At 36.7% G+C, this 26,185-nt stretch overlaps 1 protein-coding gene across 1 annotated transcript in view; it reads right to left on the reverse strand.

The window, feature by feature from the left end:
- Window positions 1-25,408, reverse strand: part of IGSF11 (immunoglobulin superfamily member 11) — a 293,205-nt gene extending 267,797 nt beyond the window's left edge. Inside the window, exon 1 of the mRNA XM_053705844.1 lies at window positions 25,369-25,408. The gene's annotated coding sequence lies outside the window, so the exon portion shown is untranslated. The remainder of the gene's footprint in view (window positions 1-25,368) is intronic.
- Between the last annotated feature and the right edge of the window lie 777 nt (window positions 25,409-26,185).

A 26,185-nucleotide genomic window follows, 5' to 3' on the forward strand; every position in this document is an offset into this window, starting at 1 on the left:
TATGTAACGGATTAGAGTATGTAACGGATTAGAGTATGTAACGGATTAGAGCATGTAACAGATTAGATCATGTAACTGATTAGAGCATGTAATGAATTAGAGTATGTAACGGATTAGAGCATGTAACGGATTAGAGCATGTAACAAATTAGAGTATGTAATAAATTAGAGTATGTAATGGATTAGATCATGTAACTGATTAGAACATGTAACACAGAGTATGTAACAGATTAGAGTATGTAACAGATTAGAGTATGTAACGGATTAGAGTATGTAACAGATTAGAGCATGTAACAGATTAGATCATGTAACTGATTAGAGCATGAAACACATTAGAGTATGTAACAGATTAGAGTATGTAACAGATTAGAGTATGTAACAGATTAGAGTATGTAACGGATTAGAGTATGTAACGGATTAGAGTATGTAACAGATTAGAGCATGTAACAGATTAGATCATGTAACTGATTAGAGCATGAAACACATTAGAGTATGTAACGGATTAGAGTATGTAACAGATTATGCATGTAACACATTAGAGTATGTAACAGATTAGAGTATGTAACGAATTAGAGTATGTAACAGATTAGAGTATGTAACGAATTAGAGTATGTAACAGATTAGAGTATGTAACGAATTAGAGTATGTAACAGATTAGAGTATGTAACGGATTAGAGCATGTAACAGATTAGATCATGTAACGGATTAGAGTATGTAACAGATTAGAACATGTAACAAATTAGAGCATGTAACAGATTAGATCAGGTAACACATTAGAGCATGTAACGTATTAGAGCATGTAACGGATTAGAGCATGTAACGGATTAGAGTATGTAACGTATTAGATCATGTAACACATTAGAGCATGTAACGGATTAGAGTATGTAACAGATTAGAACATGTAACAAATTAGAGCATGTAACAGATTAGATCAGGTAACACATTAGAGCATGTAACGGATTAGAGCATGTAACGGATTAGATCATGTAACACATTAGAGCATGTAACGGATTAGAGCATGTAATGGATTAGATCAGGTAACACATTAGAGCATGTAACGGATTAGAGCATGTAACGGATTAGATCATGTAACACATTAGAGCATGTAACGGATTAGAGCATGTAACAGATTAGATCAGGTAACACATTAGAGCATGTAACGTATTAGATCATGTAACACATTAGAGCATGTAACGGATTAGAGCATGTAATGGATTAGATCATGTAACACATTAGCGCATGTAACTGATTAGAGCATGTAATGGATTAGATCATGTAACACATTAGAGCATGTAACAGATTAGATCAGGTAACAGATTAGATCAGGTAACACCTTAGAATATGTCATAGTGAGTTATTAAACTTGTTTACAAATTAAATATGATAATCAGAACATTTGTTTGATTGCAATTTAAGAATTTGGACATTTGAAAAATGCTTATGATAAAAATGAGATTTATATGAAATTGTTAACGACTTACATTTTATTAATTGATACAAATTCACGCATGTTAGTCAGTGATCATTAGCATACAATAATTAAAGGGACAGTAAAGTCAAACTTCACAATTCAGATAGATAATGCAATTTTAAACAACTTTCCTATTTACTTCTGTTCTCTTGGTATCCTTTACTGAAGATTAAACCTAGGCAGTCTGATAGGTGCTTAGAAGTGTGCACGTGCCTTTAGCATTCTATGACAGCAGTGTCTACAATTATGTATACTATTATTATAAACATTGTTGCAAACACTACTGCTAGATGGCTAATGATAATCCACGCTCCTAAACTCACATGGGATTTAGTCTTTAGAACTAAGCAAAATTGATCATATGAGTAAACAAGGAAGTTGCTTAAATCGGCATGTTCTATCCAATCTATTTAAGTTTCATTTTAATTTTATTGTCTCTTTAAACACCACATTTTGGGGTCAGATTAGCCACTTACACTTTGCTTCACACGGACATACACACACACATACACATGTACACACAGAAATACACACATAAACATACACACATACACATGTACTCACAGACATACACACACAAACACACATGTACACACACACATACACACATAAACACACACACACATATACACACATATACACACACATACATATACACACATAAACACACATAAAAAGCACATGTACACACATACAGTATACACACACACACATATACACACACATAAACATACACACATATCTACACACACATATATACATACACAAGCACACACACTCACACATCTACACACGCATATACACACATACACACATAAACACACACATATATACACACACACACACATATACACACAAACACACGTGCATGCACACACATACATACACACACATATACACACACATCTACAAATAACATACATACATACACAAGCACACACACACTCACACATCTACACATGCATATACACACATACACACATAAACACACACACACATACATACACACACACACACACATATACACACACACATAAACACACATGCATGCACACACATACATACACACACACATACATACACACACACATACATACATACTCACATACATACATACACATCTACACACACATATACATACACACACAGACACATACACACATACATACACACACATACATATATACACACACATACATACATACACAGACACACATATACATACACACAGAGACACACACTTACATACACACACAGACACACATTTACACATACACATGCATATACACACATGCACACATAAACACACACACACACACATATACACACATGCATGCACACACATACATACACACACACATACATACACACACACACATACATACATACACACACATATACACACACACACATCTACACACACCTACATACATACATACACACATACATACACATAAACATATTTACACATCTACACACACATATACATACACACACAGACACATACACACATACATACACACACATACATATATACACACACATACATACATACACAGACACACATATACATACACACACAGACACACATTTACACATACACATACATACACACATACATATATACACACAGACACACATATAAATAGACACACAGACACACACTTACACATACACATACATACACACACATACATATATACACACAGACACACATATAAATACACACACAGACACACACTTACACATACATACACACACACATACATATATACACAGACACATACATACACACACATACATATATACACACAGACACACATATAAATACACACACAGACACACACTTACACATACACATACATACACACACATACATATATACACACAGACACACATATAAATACACACACAGACACACACTTACACATACACACACACATACATATACACACAGACAAATCCTGAGTAAACTGTATTTCTTATACTTTTTTTTTTTTAGTAATTTTGTATATTTTAAATATATGAAATTGTGGCGGCTTACACCATTCTGAAAATAGCATTTCTAATGGAATGAAATGAAACAAAAAAAAAAAGATATCACTAGATCAGAATAGGACGTTTTAACATTGCAAACTCTAATTTATAGGCATGAGAGCAATATATAGTAATAGCTGCGGTACAAAACCTGTCATTTCTCTGACAGAATCTACCATAACCATAATTTTAAAAATACCATTAAGCCCAAACTGCTGGCGTTCTGCCAACTCTACTTCAGAACTAGATTTCTAGAACTGCACTCTAACTTACAAATGAACATTACACAGCATCTAATGGCAGTAAAACTGCACACTAACTTACAACTGAACGTTACACAGTATCTAACAGCAGTAAACTGCACTCTAACTTACAAATGAACATTACACAGCATCTAACTAACAGCAGTAAACTGCACTCTAACTTACAACTGAACATTACACAGCATCTAACTAACAGCAGTAAACTGCACTCTAACTTACAACTGAACGTTACACAGCATCTAACTAACAACAGTAAACTGCACTCTAACTTACAAATGAACATTACACAGCATCTAACACCAGTTAAACTGATCTCTAACTTACAACTGAACGTTACACAGCATCTAACGGCAGTAAAACTGATCTCTAACTTACAAATGAACATTACACAGCATCTAACGGCAGTAAAACTGCACTCTAACTTACAACTGAACGTTACACAGCATCTAACAGCAGTAAACTGATCTCTAACTTACAAATGAACATTACACAGCATCTAACACCAGTAAAACTGCACTCTTACTTACAAATGAACATTACACAGCATCTAACACCAGTTAAACTGATCTCTAACTTACAAATGAACATTACACAGCATCTAACACCAGTTAAACTGATCTCTAACTTACAAATGAACATTACACAGCATCTAACACCAGTTAAACTGCACTCTAACTTACAACTGAACGTTACACAGCATCTAACAGCAGTAAACTGCACTCTAACTTACAACTGAACGTTACACAGCATCTAACAGCAGTAAACTGATCTCTAACTTACAAATGAACATCACACAGCATCTAACACCAGTAAAACTGATCTCTAACTTACAAATGAACATCACACAGCATCTAACACCAGTTAAACTGATCTCTAACTTACAAATGAACATTACACAGCATCTAACGGCAGTAAAACTGCACTCTAACTTACAACTGAACGTTACACAGCATCTAACAGCAGTAAACTGCACTCTAACTTACAAATGAACATTACACAGCATCTAACACCAGTAAAACTGATCTCTAACTTACAAATGAACATTACACAGCATCTAACACCAGTAAAACTGCACTCTAACTTACAAATGAACATCACACAGCATCTAACAGCAGTAAAACTGCCCTCTAACTTACTAATGAACATTACACAGCATCTAACACCAGTTAAACTGCACTCTAACTTACAAATGAACATCACACAGCATCTAACAGCAGTAAAACTGCACTCTAACTTACAACTGAACATTACACAGCATCTAACAGCAGTAAAACTGTACTCTAACTTACAAATGAATGTTACTCAGCATCTAAGACTAGTAAAACTGCACTCTAACTTAGAAATGAACGTTACTCAGCATCTAACACCAGTAAAACTGCACTCTAACTTACAAATGAATGTTACTCAGCATCTAACACCAGTGAAACTGCACTCTAACTTACAAATGAACATTACACAGCATCTAACACCAGTTAAACTGCACTCTAACTTACTAATGAACATTACACAGCGTCTAACACCAGTAAAACTGCACTCTAACTTACTAATGAACATTACACAGTGTCTAACACCAGTTAAACTGCACTCTAACTTACTAATGAACATTACACAGCGTCTACCGCCAGTTAAACTGCACTCAAACTTACTAATGAACATTACACAGCGTCTAACACCAGTAAAACTGTACTCTAACTTACTAATGAACATTACACAGTGTCTAACACCAGTTAAACTGCACTCAAACTTACTAATGAACATTACACAGCGTCTAACACCAGTAAAACTGTACTCTAACTTACTAATAAACATTACACAGTGTCTAACACCAGTTAAACTGCACTCAAACTTACTAATGAACATTACACAGCGTCTAACACCAGTAAAACTGTACTCTAACTTACAAATGAACATTACACAGCGTCTAACACCAGTAAAACTGCTCTCTAACTTACTAATGAACATTACACAGTGTCTAACACCAGTTAAACTGCACTCAAACTTACTAATGAACATTACACAGCATCTAACACCAGTAAAACTGTACTCTAACTTACAAATGAACATCACACAGCATCTAACACCAGTTAAACTGTACTCTAACTTACTAATGAACATTACACAGCGTCTAACACCAGTAAAACTGTACTCTAACTTACAAATGAACATTACACAGCATCTAACACCAGTAAAACTGTACTCTAACTTACAAATGAACATTACACAGCATCTAACACCAGTTAAACTGTACTCTAACTTACTAATGAACATTACACAGCATCTAACACCAGTAAAACTGTACTCTAACTTACAAATGAACATTACACAGCATCTAACACCAGTTAAACTGTACTCTAACTTACTAATGAACATTACACAGCGTCTAACACCAGTTAAACTGCACTCAAACTTACTAATGAACATTACACAGCGTCTAACACCAGTAAAACTGTACTCTAACTTACAAATGAACATTACACAGCGTCTAACACCAGTAAAACTGTACTCTAACTTACAACTGAACATTACACAGCATCTAACAGCAGTAAAACTGTACTCTAACTTACAAATGAATGTTACTCAGCATCTAAGACTAGTAAAACTGCACTCTAACTTAGAAATGAACGTTACTCAGCATCTAACACCAGTAAAACTGCACTCTAACTTACAAATGAATGTTACTCAGCATCTAACACCAGTGAAACTGCACTCTAACTTACAAATGAACATTACACAGCATCTAACACCAGTTAAACTGCACTCTAACTTACTAATGAACATTACACAGCGTCTAACACCAGTAAAACTGCACTCTAACTTACTAATGAACATTACACAGTGTCTAACACCAGTTAAACTGCACTCTAACTTACTAATGAACATTACACAGCGTCTACCGCCAGTTAAACTGCACTCAAACTTACTAATGAACATTACACAGCGTCTAACACCAGTAAAACTGTACTCTAACTTACTAATGAACATTACACAGTGTCTAACACCAGTTAAACTGCACTCAAACTTACTAATGAACATTACACAGCGTCTAACACCAGTAAAACTGTACTCTAACTTACTAATAAACATTACACAGTGTCTAACACCAGTTAAACTGCACTCAAACTTACTAATGAACATTACACAGCGTCTAACACCAGTAAAACTGTACTCTAACTTACAAATGAACATTACACAGCGTCTAACACCAGTAAAACTGTACTCTAACTTACTAATAAACATTACACAGTGTCTAACACCAGTTAAACTGCACTCAAACTTACTAATGAACATTACACAGCGTCTAACACCAGTAAAACTGTACTCTAACTTACAAATGAACATTACACAGCGTCTAACACCAGTAAAACTGCACTCTAACTTACTAATGAACATTACACAGTGTCTAACACCAGTTAAACTGCACTCAAACTTACTAATGAACATTACACAGCATCTAACACCAGTAAAACTGTACTCTAACTTACAAATGAACATCACACAGCATCTAACACCAGTTAAACTGTACTCTAACTTACTAATGAACATTACACAGCGTCTAACACCAGTAAAACTGTACTCTAACTTACAAATGAACATTACAAAGCATCTAACACCAGTAAAACTGTACTCTAACTTACAAATGAACATTACACAGCATCTAACACCAGTTAAACTGTACTCTAACTTACTAATGAACATTACACAGCATCTAACACCAGTAAAACTGTACTCTAACTTACAAATGAACATTACACAGCATCTAACACCAGTTAAACTGTACTCTAACTTACTAATGAACATTACACAGCGTCTAACACCAGTTAAACTGCACTCAAACTTACTAATGAACATTACACAGCGTCTAACACCAGTAAAACTGTACTCTAACTTACAAATGAACATTACACAGCGTCTAACACCAGTAAAACTGCACTCTAACTTACAAATGAACATTACACAGCATCTAACACCAGTAAAACTGTACTCTAACTTACTAATGAACATTACACAGTGTCTAACACCAGTTAAACTGCACTCAAACTTACTAATGAACATTACACAGCGTCTAACACCAGTAAAACTGTACTCTAACTTACTAATGAACATCACACAGCGTCTAACACCAGTAAAACTGTACTCTAACTTACTAATGAACATTACACAGCGTCTAACACCAGTAAAACTGTACTCTAACTTACTAATGAACATTACACAGCATCTAACACCAGTAAAACTGGTGCTGATTACATACATCTAGATTACGAGTTTTGCGCTAAACAGAGTGCGAAATAAACACAACAAAAGTTGCATTATTTCACCCTCCATAGCGCTGCCATTACGAGTTTCAGAAAATCCTCCTTGTGCGTGCAATATGGTGGCATTAAGCTCCACACGCACAAAAGCCAAGGGCTGCTTTGACGTGCTCGTGTACGCTTTCCCCTATAGACATTAATGGGGAGAGAGTGTTAGAAAAAAAACTAGCACCTGAAGTGCGGAATGGCGATCACCGTAAATGCAACCCTTTGATGTCTATGGGGGAAAGAAAGTTACATTTAAACCTAACACCCTAACATAAACCCCAAGTCTAAACACCCCTAATCTGCCGTCCCAGGCATCGCCACCACTATAATAAACTTATTAACCCCTAATCTGCCACCTCAACATTGCCGACACTAATAAAAGTTATTAACCCCTATTCCGCCGCTCCCGACATCAAAGACACTATAAGAAAGTTATTAACCCCAATTCCAACACTCCCCGACATCGCTGCCACTATAATAAAGTTATTAACCCCAATCTGCCACCCCCCGACATCGCCACCACTAATAAAAGCTATTAACCCCTATTTCGCCCCTCCCCGACATCGCCACCACTAAATAAAGTTTTTAACTTCTAAACCTCCAGCCTCCCACATCTCCACCACTAAATACACCTATTTACCCCTAAACCGCCGGCCCCCCACATCGCAAAACACCCTAACTTTAAATTAAAGTTACAATATTAATCCTATTGGTTGTTCAAAACAGCCAATAGGATTTCAGAAGCTCTGACACCGCCCTAACTTTAAATTAAAATTACAATATTAATCCTATTGGTTGTTCAAAACAGCCAATAGGATTTCAGAAGCTCTCATCCTATTGGCTGATTTGAATTTGAAGAATCAAATCAGCCAATAGGAATGCAAGGTACACCATTTTGAAACGGCTACCTTGCATTCAACTTCAGTGTACAGCGGCGACCGTATGAAGAGGACGATACGCGCAGGATGGCATCGGCTTCCAGGATGGCTCCGCTCTGCATGGATGAAGATAGAAGACGCCCCAGGGATGGATGAAGACCTCGCTGCCTGGATGGAGATGGATGTCCGAACTTCATAAACCGTGAGTAGATCTTCTGGGGTTCGTGTTAGGTTTTTTAATTTTTTTCGGGTGTTTTATTTTTTAAGATTAGGGTTTGGGTTTTGAAAAAGAGCTGAATGATCTTTTAAGGGCAATGCAAAAGAGCTAAATGCCCTTTTAAGGGCAATGCCCATACAAATCCCCCTTTAGGGGCAATAGATAGCTTAGGTTTTATTTAGAATTAGGTTTTTTATTTTGGGGGGTTGGTTGGGTGGTGGGTTTTACTTTTGGGGGGACTTTGTATTTTTTTACAGGTAAAAGAGCTGAATTCTTTAGGGCAATGCCCTACAAAAGGCCATTCTAAGGGCTATTGGTAGTTTGATGTAGGCTAGGGTGTGTTTTTATTTTGGGGGGGACTTTTTTAATTTTATAGGGCTATTAGATTAGGTGTAATTGTTTTTATTTTTTATAATTTTGGTTATTGTTTTGCAATCTTAGTGTTTTTTTTATTTTTTCGTGATTTTAGTGTTAATTATTTTTGGTAAACTTGGATTATTTAAACTTTTCGGAGGATTTGTTTTTTTAGTTGTAATTTAGATTTTTAATTTTTTTCGGAGTTTTAGGTTTTTATTAAATTTGTAATTTAGATATTTTAATTGGTAGTAATTTTTATTTTATTAGATTAGTTATGTTAGATTAATTTATAGTTTAATGTTAGGTTTATATTTATTTCACAGGTACGTTTTTATTTATGTAAATAGTTATATTGTAAATTTAATTTAAAGTTAGGGGAGTGTTAGGGGTTAATAGTTTAATTCAATGTTTTGCGATGTGGGGGCCCGGTGTTTACGGGTTAATAGGTTTATTTAGTGGCGGAGATGTGGGAGGCCGGAAGTTTAGGGGTTAATAACTTTATTTAGTGGTGGCGATGTCAGGGAGCGGCAGAATAGGGGTTAATAGTTTTTATTAGTGGTGGCGATGTCGGGGTGCGGTGAAATAGGGATTAATATATTTAAATAGTGTTGGCGATGTTGGAGGGCTGTGGTTTAGGGGTTAATAGGTAGTTTATCGGTGTTAGTGTACTTTGTAACACTTTAGTTATGAGTTTTTTTAGACATTTTTGTTACACAAAATATATAACTACTGCTTTCAGATGGCGGTATGGATCGTGTCGATATAGGTTGTAACACAAGCATTTTAGCCTCACCGCACAACCTGTAATACCGGCACTATGGAAATCCCACGCAAAAACGTAATTTTTTTGAGTGTGGGATTGACGTTGCGTTACAGGCTAAAATGCTTGCGGTATAGCTATACCGACACGACTCCCATTAGTGCGTTCCTGCTTTTATGCTGAAATTGTCATTTTTTTAAGCGTTAAAAGGCGCAACGCAAAACTCATAATCTAGGTGTAAGAAATCCACAGTATATGCCTATCATTAAAAAAAAAAAAAACAGGTATCGAAATGACATTTAACAATATCCTCAAGTTGCCTCTATGTTGTAATTTTAGGCATATTCTCCTGCACCAAGTAAATATTCCAAAACAAAAAAATGAAATAGTCTATCTATCTAATATCATCTATCTATCTATCTATCTATCTATCTATCTGCCTATCTAGTATCTATCTATGTATCTATATTTATGAGCACATTAGTACGTGTGTTTCAGTGCTCCCAATTATCTCTGTTCTACTCATACAATGAGGTGATCTTCCTTCTGTTATGATTTTCGGATTAGTAATGTTCTTGGAATTGCAAAGATGCGATAAATGAGAAACTCAAAACCTACCCTCCAAAAATAGGCAACTGTACAAGTGTCTAAGACAGAACCATTTAAAGGTTACTAGTAATTGTATGGGGACTGTTGAGTTGAATACAAAATGGTAAATGAGGGCATACAGAGTTACATCTATATTACCACTTCAGAACTGGTGGATCTGTTAGACTTTGCTGACTCAGAGAAATATTACAGTAAAAAAGCTGTCTTCATTCCAAATAAAGTGATGCCTTTTAAATATATTACAACTTTTATGATTTTGAAAAATGTAAGTTCCTGTACTGGAAAATAAAAGAAAAAGCAGGGAGAAAATGTAATAGACAAGAAGAATGCATTAAAGTAACACTAAACATTTCTCAAAACAACTCCAGAACATTATTGTGATGTATTGATAGAAGGTTTAGAATTGTAAAACAGAAAGGGTGATTGATTCATGGAATAAACTTCCATCATTAGATGGTAATAAGAAACATTGTGCTCCTTTCCATTGAGTCGTTATAAATGGAGCCGTAAGCTACCGATGTAGCCGACAGCTAAAAGTGGTTTAGGGCTCCATTTTAGTACCAAGTTTACTTTGAAATATTTTGCGCAGTGCGTGCAGTCAGTCTTTTTGTGTATGTGTAAGTTGTTTCCATCCAACGTCAATTTTTTTTTAAATTGCACCTTTACCCTTCCTGCTATGGTAACCCAACCTAACCTATAAAGTTACATTTAACGCCTTAATTCCTTACCTGTGATTGCCTCTAGAGAGGAAGACACAGGAGTTATGTAGGTCATAAAACAAAGATACAAGATATAAAATAATGCTTTCATTAAGGATTATTAAATTGTTAAATTTATTGATATATGCAATATTTATTGTTGCCCAAGGCATAAGCCAAGTTGGAATTATGAAGATATGTGCTTGATTGTATTTATATGTAAAAACTCCAACTAGACCTATACCTGGGCCAGCAATACATATTACATATTACAATAAATTTATAAAGTGAAACTTTGCTAATATCTCAGTAGGCACTAAGCCGTAATGTTTTAAACGTTTTCGACAGCTTCCCACAGTGTTTTACCTGTTTGTGCATTCATAGGAAACCGGGTGTAATTTTGCACCTTTGGCTTCTATTATTTTCTACAGGAGATTAATTTTTTTTGGCAGCCAATAATGATGGAAGGCTCGCCATCGGAAACTGTCACTAAGCATAATCGCTTCTGACAATAGCTTTAAGTTTTGTTACCTTATAAAAACCCTATTGTAGCTCAATAGAAACAAGCCCACTGACGGTGACTTCAAGAATGCCTGGGATACGCATAAGGCTATCCTACGAACTAGATACACTAGGCTATCCTATGAACTAGATACGCTAAGCTATCCTACGAGCTAGATACGCTAGGCTATCATACGAACTAGATACACTAGGCTATCTTACAAACTAGATACGCTAGGCTATCCTACGAACTAGATACACTAGGCTATCCTACGAACTAGATACACTAGGCTATCCTACAAACTAGATACGCTAGGCTATCCTACAAACTAGATACACTAGGCTATTCTACGAACTAGATACGCTAGGCTATCCTACAAACTAGATACACTAGGCTATCCTATGAACTAGATACGCTAGGCTATCCTATGAACTATATACGCTAGGCTATCCTACGAACTAGATACGCTAGGCTATCCTACGAACTAGATACGCTAGACTATCCTACGAACTAGATACACTAGGCTATCCTGCAAACTAGATACACTAGGCTATCCTACGAACTAGATACGCTAGGCTATCCTACGAACTAGATACACTAGGCTATCCTACGAACTAGATACACTAGGCTATCATACGAACTAGATACACTAGGCTATCCTACGAACTAGATACCCTAGGCTATCCTATGAACTAGATACGCTAGGCTATCCTACGAACTAGATACGCTAGGCTATCCTACGAACTAGATACACTAGGCTATCCTGCAAACTAGATACACTAGGCTATCCTACGAACTAGATACGCTAGGCTATCCTACGAACTAGATACACTAGGCTATCATACGAACTAGATACACTAGGCTATCCTACGAACTAGATACCCTAGGCTATCCTACGAACTAGATATGCTAGACTATCCTACGATCTAGATATTTTGGGCAGACTTGTTGGGCCTACGTTTTTTCTCTGCCGTCAAAATCTATGTTTTTATGTTTAAAATAGCAGCATTTCACTTACTGGTTTAAATCTGTTGACTGCCCATCCACATATTCCTTTTTGCCTCATCTTTCCTAATGGGCCATCAGAACCTGTAAACTATGTCTATCAAACTCCAGCAAAATGCATGCACAGAGACTGGCATTCAATGCGCAGGGCAGAGACTTCTACTCAATCCACAGCAACATAAGCAGTGAACTGCAATATGACTTCCTGTGCAGTTCGCTATGTATTGAGAATCGTTCTCTGTGCATGTGTCTTTATTATCTTGGTATCTTTATTTGAAATGCAAGAATGTAAGTTTAGATGCCCGCCCATTTTTGGTGAACAACCTGGATTGCCCTTGCTGATTGGTGGATAACTATTCATCCACCAATAAAAAAGTGCTGTCCTGAGTCTAAACCAAAAAAAGCTCAGATGCCTTCTTTTTCAAATAAAGATAGCAAGAGAACGGAAAAAAAAATGATAATAGGAAATTAGAAAGTTGCTTAAAATTGCATGCTCTATCTGAATCACGAAAGAAAAAATTTGGGTTCAGTGCCCCTTTAATAACTGTTATATTTAATGTAAGTGTATCTTTTTTATATTTGAAGAAAATGTAGCTGGTCAATTAGAATATTCTAGGTGTGGATGCACATGCCCTGAATGCTCATTTTTTTCTTTACTGTATATCTAAATGTATATAATTTTATGTTTAAATACAAATATTTTTTATTTCTTTCACAAACCCTGGAAGAGTAAAAATATAAGATTAGTTCATCCTTTCTGTACACTCATAATGTTTTATAAAGGCTGATTAAAGGGATGTGAAAGTCCAAATTAAACTTTTATACAATTTTTAGATACTTTAATTTTCTTCTGTTATTCAAATTTACTTTATTCTCTTGGTATTCCATTTTCACAAGCATATCTAGATAGGCTAAGGAGCAGTAATGCACTACTGGGAGCTAGCTGGCAAATAGTGGCTCAGCAAACACATTTAGCCAAGTACCGTTAGTCTATTGCTATTTTAGAATTGACTTTATCTATGTATTTAACCAATCTGCAGGGTTTCAACACATAGTTATACACAAGAAACAGGGTTATAATAAAATACACATTATATGATTTTCTGTTTGTACCTTTGTGTCTCTTTAAATGTTACAACTCTCAGATTTGTATTAATGCTCCATAGCTGGCACATGGTGACACATTCGTTATTAATGCTCCCCTGTAGATATAAAAATGCAACACATAAATGTACATACACATACATGTCCTATCTATCCTAAGGGTATATTGAGAATTACCCTGTATATGAATGCACAGTGTATGCCAGATTATGAGTGGAACACAAAATTGCACTCTCGCCAGAGTGATATTTGCACTTCACTCATAATACCAGTGCACACAAATGAGTGCTGGTATTAGAAGTTAATCGAAATGCAAACGCGACCACACCTTCACATTGCATGGAAGCTTTGCGTTCACGAGACCGCGCTTCCATAGGTTCCAATGGGAGACTCATTCTGATGCTGATAGACACAGCAGAGAACCTAACGCAGCAAATGGGGTAAGTTGTGCAGCATTGGGCACCAAAGTTTAAATATATATATATATATATATATATATATATAAGCGATTTTCTTTTCTAACACACCCACATCCACTCACTTTAACTCCTTATAACTGCTTTGTGGAGTTATTTAATAAAAAAATAAATAAAAAAAAGATGCTACTAATCTTTTATTTTAACAAAGACCAGTACACTTCATTTTGGGGGTAATTGGGGGACATTTATTTCATTATCCAAAAGTCTGACCTCTGGTTAATGAAGTCTATCACAAAGTGCTACCGCGTGCTCTTGGTAGCATTAACCAGCCACTCGTAATGGCTGGTTATTTAACGTGCACGTTAAATTAGCGCTGCACTTGTAATCTATCCCTAAGTATTGTCTGCTCTTAAAAATGGCGGTGGCGTGTATCATGTAAATTGCATCTTCACAAACGCAATGCAATGGCAGCAACACTACCCCTTGAGCGCTAACGACGGCTCAGACCCGTCGCTAGCACTCACCTACCTTGAGAGCAATCTGGGGGCTCCCATCAACTCCCACCACGGAATCGCCGGGGCTTCCCGTTACATGCGGTGACGTCACCTGCAATGACGTGATGACGTCACCACGCAACTTTATTTAAAAATTACAATGGACAAGATAGGGAAAGGGGGCATGCTGCTTAGAAGTCTGTATCTCAGCAGCTACAGACCCCCAAGACCCACCGTTGGAAAGGTAATCGTCTAACCTTTCCAACGGTATAGGTCTTGGGGATCTGGGTTAAAAAGAAAAAAAGTAAAAAAAAAAAAAATAGGAAAAAAACAAACAATAAATAAATCCAGCTTAGCACTCAAAGGGTTAAAATGCTGGTGCCTGGAGCATATCTAGACATGCTTCATATGAACATGCACAGTAAAAAAAAGTCACTGAAATCAGTGCTAGCTTTTATTAGAAGCATTGTTGCTAATAAAATTATATTGCAAAAATGATTCTATTCAAAACTGAAGAAGGGATTCTTCAATTCACTAAACAATTCAACATTAACGTGTGACCCAAATATGAAGCAAATCAATCTGACAATAGTGAGATCAATATTATAATGAGTATACAATGAATATGTTTTTTCTTATCAGGAATGCAATCTTTCCTACAGATTGACACAGTTATTAACTCAAGTTATACACAGTTATTAACTCTAGTTATACACAGTTCTCAACTCTAGTTATACACAGTTATTAACTCTAGTTATACACAGTTATTAACTCTAGTTATACACAGTTATTAACTCAAGTTATACACAGTTATTAACTCTAGTTATACACAGTTATTAACTCTAGTTATACACAGTTATTAACTCAAGTTATACACAGTTATTAACTCTAGTTATACACAGTTATTAACTCTAGTTATACACTGTTATTAACTCTAGTTATACACAGTTATTAACTCTAGTTATACACAGTTATTAACTCTAGTTATACACAGTTATTAACTCTAGTTATACACTGTTATTAACTCTAGTTATACACAGTTATTAACTCTAGTTATACACTGTTATTAACTCTAGTTATACACTGTTATTAACTCTAGTTATACACAGTTATTAACTCAAGTTATACACAGTTATTAACTCTAGTTATACACAGTTATTAACTCTAGTTATACACTGTTATTAACTCTAGTTATACACAGTTATTAACTCTAGTTATACACTGTTATTAACTCTAGTTATACACTGTTATTAACTCTAGTTATACACTGTTATTAACTCTAGTTATACACAGTTATTAACTCAAGTTATACACAGTTATTAACTCTAGTTATACACAGTTATTAACTCAAGTTATACACAGTTATTAACTCAAGTTATACACTGTTATTAACTCTAGTTATACACTGTTATTAACTCAAGTTATACACAGTTATTAACTCTAGTTATACACAGTTATTAACTCTAGTTATACACAGTTATTAACTCTAGTTATACACTGTTATTAACTCTAGTTATACACAGTTATTAACTCAAGTTATACACTGTTATTAACTCTAGTTATACACAGTTATTAACTCAAGTTATACACAGTTATTAACTCTAGTTATACACAGTTATTAACTCTAGTTATACACTGTTATTAACTCTAGTTATACACAGTTATTAACTCTAGTTATACACTGTTATTAACTCTAGTTATACACAGTTATTAACTCTAGTTATACACTGTTATTAACTCTAGTTATACACAGTTATTAACTCTAGTTATACACTGTTATTAACTCTAGTTATACACTGTTATTAACTCTAGTTATACACTGTTATTAACTCTAGTTATACACAGTTATTAACTCTAGTTATACACTGTTATTAACTCTAGTTATACACTGTTATTAACTCAAGTTATACACAGTTATTAACTCAAGTTATACACTGTTATTAACTCTAGTTATACACTGTTATTAACTCTAGTTATACACTGTTATTAACTCAAGTTATACACAGTTATTAACTCAAGTTATACACTGTTATTAACTCTAGTTATACACTGTTATTAACTCAAGTTATACACAGTTATTAACTCTAGTTATACACAGTTATTAACTCTAGTTATACACTGTTATTAACTCTAGTTATACACAGTTATTAACTCTAGTTATACACTGTTATTAACTCTAGTTATACACAGTTATTAACTCTAGTTATACACTGTTATTAACTCTAGTTATACACTGTTATTAACTCTAGTTATACACTGTTATTAACTCTAGTTATACACAGTTATTAACTCTAGTTATACACTGTTATTAACTCTAGTTATACACTGTTATTAACTCAAGTTATACACAGTTATTAACTCAAGTTATACACTGTTATTAACTCTAGTTATACACTGTTATTAACTCTAGTTATACACTGTTATTAACTCAAGTTATACACAGTTATTAACTCAAGTTATACACTGTTATTAACTCTAGTTATACACTGTTATTAACTCAAGTTATACACAGTTATTAACTCTAGTTATACACAGTTATTAACTCTAGTTATACACTGTTATTAACTCTAGTTATACACAGTTATTAACTCTAGTTATACACTGTTATTAACTCTAGTTATACACAGTTATTAACTCTAGTTATACACTGTTATTAACTCTAGTTATACACTGTTATTAACTCTAGTTATACACAGTTATTAACTCTAGTTATACACTGTTATTAACTCTAGTTATACACTGTTATTAACTCAAGTTATACACAGTTATTAACTCAAGTTATACACTGTTATTAACTCTAGTTATACACTGTTATTAACTCAAGTTATACACAGTTATTAACTCTAGTTATACACAGCTATTAACTCTAGTTATACACTGTTATTAACTCTAGTTATACACAGTTATTAACTCTAGTTATACACAGTTATTAACTCTAGTTATACACTGTTATTATGAAACCCAAATGTTTTCTTTCATGATTCACATAGAGCAGGCAATTTTAAGCAGGCCCCTATTTATGAAAGGCCTGTCCGACAGATCTCACTGAATGCGGAGAGCAATACGCTCTCCGCATTCAGCATTGCACCAGCAGCTCTTGTGAACTGCTGGTGCAACGCCGCCCCCTGCAGATTTGCGGCCAATCGGCCACTAGCATGGGGGTGTCAATCAACCCGATCGTATTCGATCGGGTTGAATTGCGGCGATCTCTGTCCGCCTCCTCAGAGCAGGCGGACAGGTTATGGAGCAGCTCGCCAGAAACACGGGCCCTCAAGCTCTGTACGGAGCTTGATAAATGGGCCCCTGTGAGTCGGCCCATGTTTGGTTCAAAACATGGGTACCTCTTGCTGATTGGTGGGTAAATGTGCCACAAATCAGCAAGAGCTACCCAGGTGCTGAACAAAAAATGGGCCCGCTCCTAAGCTTGCATTCTTGCTTTTTTCAAATAAAGATAGCAAGAGAACGAAGACAATTTGATAATAGAAGTAAATTAGAAACTAACTTCAAATTGCATGCTCTATCTGAATCATGAAAGAAAAAAATGTGGGTTTTATATACCTTTAAGATGCTTGAAAAATATTCTAGTGTTGCAAGAGTATTACGAGTACACATGAGCGTTTTGTTAGTGAAAAAAATAAGCTGCATAATTTTATGTTTGTGTAAAATAATTCTGATTGACTATAAAAAAAATGATATACATAGATCAGATTTTTGTCTCTGTGTAAAAGTTGAACAAATATGTATCCTGTGTTGTCAAACATTTATTCAAAGTTGTTTTTTATCTTTGCGTAAAATGGGTATCAGTCATTATTATATATCTGTAGCACATAACTGCATTAAAAATAGCATCACTAAATAGCTGCATATAAAACAAATGAATTAAAATGGTATAAAGCTGCTATTTCATTAACAAACTCTGCTTTGTTTTGCCGTCCATGAAAACCTATAGTATGTTTATCTTATATCCTTTGCTCTGACTAATTAGGGACAAGTATACATGATCTCCTGCACTGATCAATTTACCACTGTGTAACATGTGATAACTTTCATGCAAACACAAAGATCTTCTGTTAATTCTTTTCACCAACCCTATTCCCATGAGAATATCAGCAGGTTCTTTATTTCACACATCCCCTAAAGCCCCTTCACCTCCTGAGGTGACAGCTGCACTGCTTTATCTGTCACTGATACTATTGCAAATCCTTTTCATCAGTAGATAGCTGAACCAAAAATGGGCCGGCTCCTAAGTTTACATTCTTGCTTTTTCAAATAAAGATAGCAGGAGAACAAAGTAAAACTGATAAAAGGAGTAAACTTGAAAGTTGCTTAAAATTGCATGTTCTATCCGAATCATGAAAGTTTAATTTTGACTAGACTATCCCTTTAAGGCCTATGTGTACGCAGACATGCACTTCCTGTTACCTTCAAAATCAAGTTGTATAAGGTTCAAGAGATTTCTTTACAGTGCATAATACCTTTAAAAAATGCACCCGTATTGATCAGTATATGTAAAACATTGTTACAAACATTGTTGCACACACTGCTGCCAAATGTGCACTACCTATCTCCGTTTGCTCTTATGAAAAGAAGCAACATATTAACAAACGATACAAAGAGAACGAGATTAATTTGATTACAGAAGTGAATTGAAAACAGTAAAGTTTCATTTTGACTTCCATCATCATTTAAATCACTTCACTTATAAAATATTTAGAATTAAATAACAAAAGTGATTTATAATAGATACACTTAATGGTTAAACAAGGAGATGGTAAACGTTCCTGGTCCTGTGTCTGCCAAGTGTGCTTTGCCCTCATCTTTGATGTCAGCATTATTTGCGTGAAGAAGAATCTCTGGGGTATAATAATCAAATTTATTTCACGTTAGATGAAACAACTTACTGTCATATTCTGCAGAGTATTTTATACATTTATTAACTATGCTGCAATTAATTTATAGGAGTGTATCCTAATTATATTAAAAATTGTGATTCTATAAAAATATTCAGATTTTTTTTTGCTATTTAAAAATTAAATATATGCATGCTATTTATAAAAGTATTTCTGCTTATTCAGTTAAAGTGATATCATTTTCCCCCCTAATTTCTGTTTACTGTAATAAATCCTTTCTGGAATATACATAAACAGATGTTCTGCTACTGACTTTTATAGGTAAGCAATTATCCTATTTAGGCAAATAAAATATATAAAATAAACATGGCCCATCAAATAAAATGTAGTCAAATTTAGCAAAATAACCAATAATTCCACTTCCTTTTAAAGAATAACAATTGTATAGATAAACCTACTGAATGTTCTGTATCTGGCTATAAACACATTGCTGACTTACACTTTCTTAGTAAGGAATTATTCTACATTTAGGCAATAAACTAGAAACTCACTGCCCAAGTGTTAACTTTGAATTAGAAAAATTGTCAACATATATGTAAAATATATAATGAAGCACATGTAACCAATTATGTATTCAATTGAGACATACCTGATTGTATATCTGAATCATTTTGTATTTTAAATTTATAGGGATATGAAACCTTTTTTTTTTCTTTCATGATTCAGACAGGGCATGCAATTTTAAACAAGTATATAATTTACTTCAATGATCAATTTTCTTTGTTCGCTTGGTATCTTTTGTTGAAAAACAGGAACTTATACATCTTTACTAGTCTCACGATTCGTTTATCCTGTCAACGATTCGATTCCTCGATGCATCATGATTACTACCCAGATCAGAGTGTTTAAATAGGGGTAAAGCAGCCATTTGTAAAACCAGCTTTATATTGCAAAGTGTATTGAAATAGTATGTTACACTGAACACCTCCACCATACCAATAGGATAACTATTGGGTTGTATGCCTCTTTTTAAAGTAGCACTCAATGCAGTAGAACTACATAATCAACAAGAACATAATAAGAACACAATGCAATAGCACTTATTCTAAATTTCAAATAAGCAAATGTTTTTTTTTTCCTTCTCTTGGTATCCCTTGTTGAAAAAGAATACGCACATATCCTAAACTAGTGGGAGCCAGCTGCTGATTAAAGCCTGCACACAGACAGCTGTTCCAACTTACTCACAGCTGACTATACTCCTTTAAAGGGCCAGTAAACATAGAAAATAATGTTATATAATTCTGCACATAGTGCAGAATTATATAACATTATATTAGTGCTCTACTGAGCGGGTCTGTTTTTTACACTGAGCGCACCTGGCCAGCTGTCTAGTCACAGCCCAGCCCGACCGCGCCATTATACTCAGTGCAGCTGAGCTCAGCTACCACTGACAGAGCAGGACTAGACAGCTGGCCATATGCGCTCAGCGTAAAAAACAGACCCGCTCAGTAGAGCACAGAGAGCGGGTCTGGAAAACACTCTTTTTTAATAAAAGTTCACAGGCAATATTAGGTTCTATAAAGCGAGCACTAATATAATGTTATATAATTCTGAACTATGTGCAGAATTAGATAACATTATTTTCTATGTTTACTGGCCCTATAAAGGAGTATAGGTCTCTTTACCTCTCTTTATACTCTTACAAATTTGAATCACAACACAGCACTTACTTTCCCATGATATACCTCCTATTGTAGTGTAATTACATGGGATTTAAAGGGTTATTTACAATATAAAGTAGTGCAATTGGGTTTTCTCTATTATCCAAAGGCTTAAATATCCCTCCCACTTCCTCATTACCCCAATCATTCTGCCGAGGGAACAAGGAAAAGTAGGAGAAACATTAGGGTATAAATGGACAAATGCACATCTGGAAGCTCAGCCGGTCTCTTGTACAATAAAATGACAGGGCCAAAATCTGCCCCTCAGGGAACTAGCAGAAAGACCCTTCTCCAGCCCATCCTGTAGAAAAGATAAGATCCTGGCAACCTTAACTCTGTGCCAGGAAAAACCACGCTCTTCACACCAGAATAAGTAGGTCCTCCATACCTTGTGGTCGATACGCCGAGTAACTGGTTTACGAGCTTGAATAAGAGTATCAATGACAGTCTCAGAGAAACCTCTCCTGGCTAAGACTAAGCGTTCAATCTCCACGCAGTCAGCCTCAGAGAATCTAGATTTTGATGAACAAATGGACCTTGTATCAGCAGGTCTCTGCTACAAGGTAACTTCCACGGAGGAGATGAGGACATCCCCACTAGATCCGCAAACCACGTCCTTCGCGGCCACGATGGAGTAATCAGGATTACTGATACCCGCTCCTGCTTGATGCGGGGCACCACTCGATGAAGAAGCGGTAATGGAGGAAAAATATATATGAGTTTGAACCTCCAGGGCACTGCTAGTGCATCTATTAGATCCGCTTGGGGATCCCTCGACCTCGACCCGTACCTGGGTAGCTTGATATTGAGACGGGATGCCATGAGCTATATCTCTGGCATCCCCCACTTGCTGCATATCTCTGCAAACACCTCCGGATGGAGAGACCATTCCCCTGTATGGAAGGATTGCCTGCTGAGAAAATCCACCTCCCAGTTGTCCCCACACAGAATGTGGATTGCTGACAGTGAACAGCTGTGGGCCTCCACCCACTCCAAAATCTGAGATACTTCCGTCATCGCCAAGAAACTTCTCGTTCCCCCTGATGGTTGTTGTAAGCCACCAAGGTTATATTGTCTGATTGGAATCTGATAAACTGGGAGGAACCCAGAAGTGGACAAGCCTTAAAGATTGCCCGTAATTCAAAAATATTGATTGGGAGGGAGGACTCCTCCTGAGTCCACAACCCCTATGCCTTCCTGGCACCCCAAACAGCTCCCCATCCAGATAGGTTTGCGTCCATTGTCACAATCTCCCAGGATGGACTTAAGAAGCATGTCTGGACAGATGATCTGGATAGAGCCACCAAGAAAGTGATTCTCTTGATCGGCTGTCTAATACAATCTGTTGAGACAGATCTGAATGATCACCGTTCCACTGCCTCAGCATGCACAGTTGTAAAAGTCTAGACGGAACCTGGCAAAAGGAATGATGTCCATGTAGGACACCATGAGACCAATCACCTCCATACACTGAGCCACAGAGGGACTCAAGATGGTCCGAAGGGCAAGACATGCCGAAGTTAGCTTGTAATGTCTCTGGTCTGTTAGAAATATCCTCATGGATATGGAGTCTATTATAGTACCCAGGAATTCCACCCTGGTACTTGGGATCAGAGAACACTTTTCCAAGTTTATCTTCAATCCATGTGATCGCAGAAGACTGAGAAGGGACTCTGAGAATTCTTCCGCAAGACAAAAGGATGATGCTTGCACCAGAATATCGTCCAAGTATGGGGATACTGCAATACCCTGAGTTCTGGCAATGGCTAGAAGAGCCCCCAGAACCTTTGTAAAGATTCTTGGTGCAGTAGCTAGGCCAAACGTAAGGGCAATGAACTGGAAGTGCTGGTCCAGGAATGCAAACCTCAGAAACTGAAAGTGTTCCCTGTGGATTGGAACATTAATGTAAGCGTCCTTCAGATCTATAGTGGTCATAAACTGGCTTTCCTGAATTTAAGGAAGGATGGACCTTATTGTCTCCATCTTGAAGGAAGGGACACTGAGAAATTTGTATAAGCATTTTACGTACAGAATTGGGCAGAAAGTTCCCTCCTTCTTTTGGACCACGAAAAGGTTTGAATAAAACCCCAAACCTCTTTCTTCGATAGGCACCGGGACAACAACTCCTAAGGAGGATAGATCTCGAACGCACCTAGAAAGGCATCCCTCTTTTCTGGTCTGGTAGACAGATTCAAGAGAAGGAATCTGCCCCTTGGTGGATGAGATTTGAAGCCTATCTTGTATCCCTGAGATACCAACTCTAGGACTCATGGATCCTGTACGTCCTTGAACCAGGTGGCTGAAAAAAGAGACAGTCTGCCCCCTACATGATCCCGATCCTGGATCGGGGGCCACCCCTTCATGCCTATTTGTTTTCGGCTGGCTTCTTATTCTGCTTGCACTTATTCCATGACTGAGTCGGCTTCCAAGTACTCTGGGGTTGCTCGGGCTTGGAGGAGGATTGTTGTCGTTGGGATTTGTCAGAACGAAAGGAACGAAAATTAGAAGATTGTCGTCCCTTAGACTTGTTCTTCTTATCTTGCGGTAAGAGGGCACCCTTGCCTCTGGTAACTGTAGAAATAATGGAGTCCAGGCCTGGACCAAATAAAATCTTTCCCTTGAAGGGAAGAGAAAGGAGTCTGGACTTAGAAGTCATATCCGCAGACCAAGACTTCAACCAGAGTGCTCGGCGGGCTAGGACCGCAAAGCCAGAGGCCTTTGCATTTAGGCAAATAATTTGCATGTTCGCATCACAGATAAAAGAGTTAGCAATTCTCAGAGCTTTAATTCTGTCTTGAATATCCTCGAGGGGAGACTCCACCTCAATGAGTTACGACAAAGAGTCACACCAGTAGGTAGCCACTCAAGCAACTGCAGCCGCCGGTTGAAACAAAAATCCTGTATGTTGAAACATCTTTCCCATTCATTGTTAATAATGTTCACCATCTTAACCAGCACAGGAAAAGTCAAAGGAACTTTCCTGTCTTCGTAAACTCTGTCTAATTTAGGTATCATAGGTTCTTCAGGCAGGGCAGCTTCTGGAACCTCTAACGTAGACAGAACTTCCTTTAATAAAAAACGCAAGTGCTCAATTTTAAATCTAAAGGACGGTTCCTTTGCAGCAGGAGGTTTAGACACTAAGGACTCCGACCCAGAAAGTTCACCCTCTGAAGCTACAGAGGTTAACTCATTATCGGATAACTGGGACATAATAGCTAAATTCAATAAATATTTAGATGACTCCGGGTCAGGAGAGCTATTTTTAACCTTTCTCTTGCACTGAGGGCCGCAGACACCGCCGTTTGTAAATGTGCGGCAAAGACCGCAGGAAGAAGGCCCCCTCCGGATGGAGGATTAGATGTGCTACAGGGAACTGCATGTGGAGTGGATAATGTAGCAAGGGTAGTAATCTCACGGGATGCCAAGTCATGAGAGGTAGACGGCTCAGAGGGACTAAAAGCCTTAGCAGGCTTTTCTCCCTTCTTAGACTTTATAACGGTGTTAAGGCATGTGGAACATAATTGAGTGGGCGGGAAAACCACGGCCTCCTCACAATATAAACACGTATGATTTAGTACAGAAGGAGTCCTCCATAGCTCAGGTTATACCCAAAGAAAGACACAAATAAAAACGTTTTTTGTTATAGAAAACTGCACCTTTATACTCCCAATGGCTGGGGCACTCACCATCTCCTAGACCCAGACAGTTAACAGAGGAATCGCTCTCCTCAGGTTCAAGTCTCAGCCGGAATGGAGGAAATGAACATAGACCACACCCGGTCACATGGAGTGCAAGACAGTGCTTCCCCTGTTATTACAAGTACAGCAAGTAATAGGAGCTGTGCAACACTTTCAAAAACGAAAGTGAAACTTAAAAAGTGAAACCTGTTTGTTTCAGCCAAAAACACACAGTCTATTAGTCCAGGAAAAAATCACACAAAGCAGCATGTAAATAATTAATACACTGATTAATTAACCCCAAGTGTTCAATAATCCCCCTTCAGAGGATATTAACCTTGCATCCTATCAAGGTATAAAGGAGCCACACTGTAACCCTGTTATAGCGTTTTATGTGTAAAAATTTAAACAATCTTACCTCCGGAATCCATGCTGTGGAACAGAACACAGCCTCTCAAGTGTGACAGTCTTATAGCAGCGCTCCTGACATGGACTTGAGTGAGAGAAAGCAGGCAGTGAAACTCGTCAACGCTGATTGCTTTGGAGCTGTTAGCAGTAGTCTGGATGGTTTCACAGAAAAACTTTCCCTGTATCCACAGTCTCTAACTTTCATCAATACTCTCACTGAGAGGTTGACATTACTACTTAAAGCTCCAGTCCTATCTCGAAGGGCAGATACCCTTTTTCAGGACTCTCCGAATCTTTTGACACTTCTCTGCCACCTCCTAACGTGACAAAAGGCAAAGAATGACTGGGGTAATGAGGAAGTGGGAGGGATATTTAAGCCTTTGGCTGGGGTGTCTTTGCCTCCACCTGTGTATTCCCC

Source organism: Bombina bombina, chromosome 3, assembly GCF_027579735.1.
Source record: "Bombina bombina isolate aBomBom1 chromosome 3, aBomBom1.pri, whole genome shotgun sequence".
NCBI classification, from domain to species: Eukaryota; Metazoa; Chordata; class Amphibia; order Anura; family Bombinatoridae; genus Bombina; species Bombina bombina.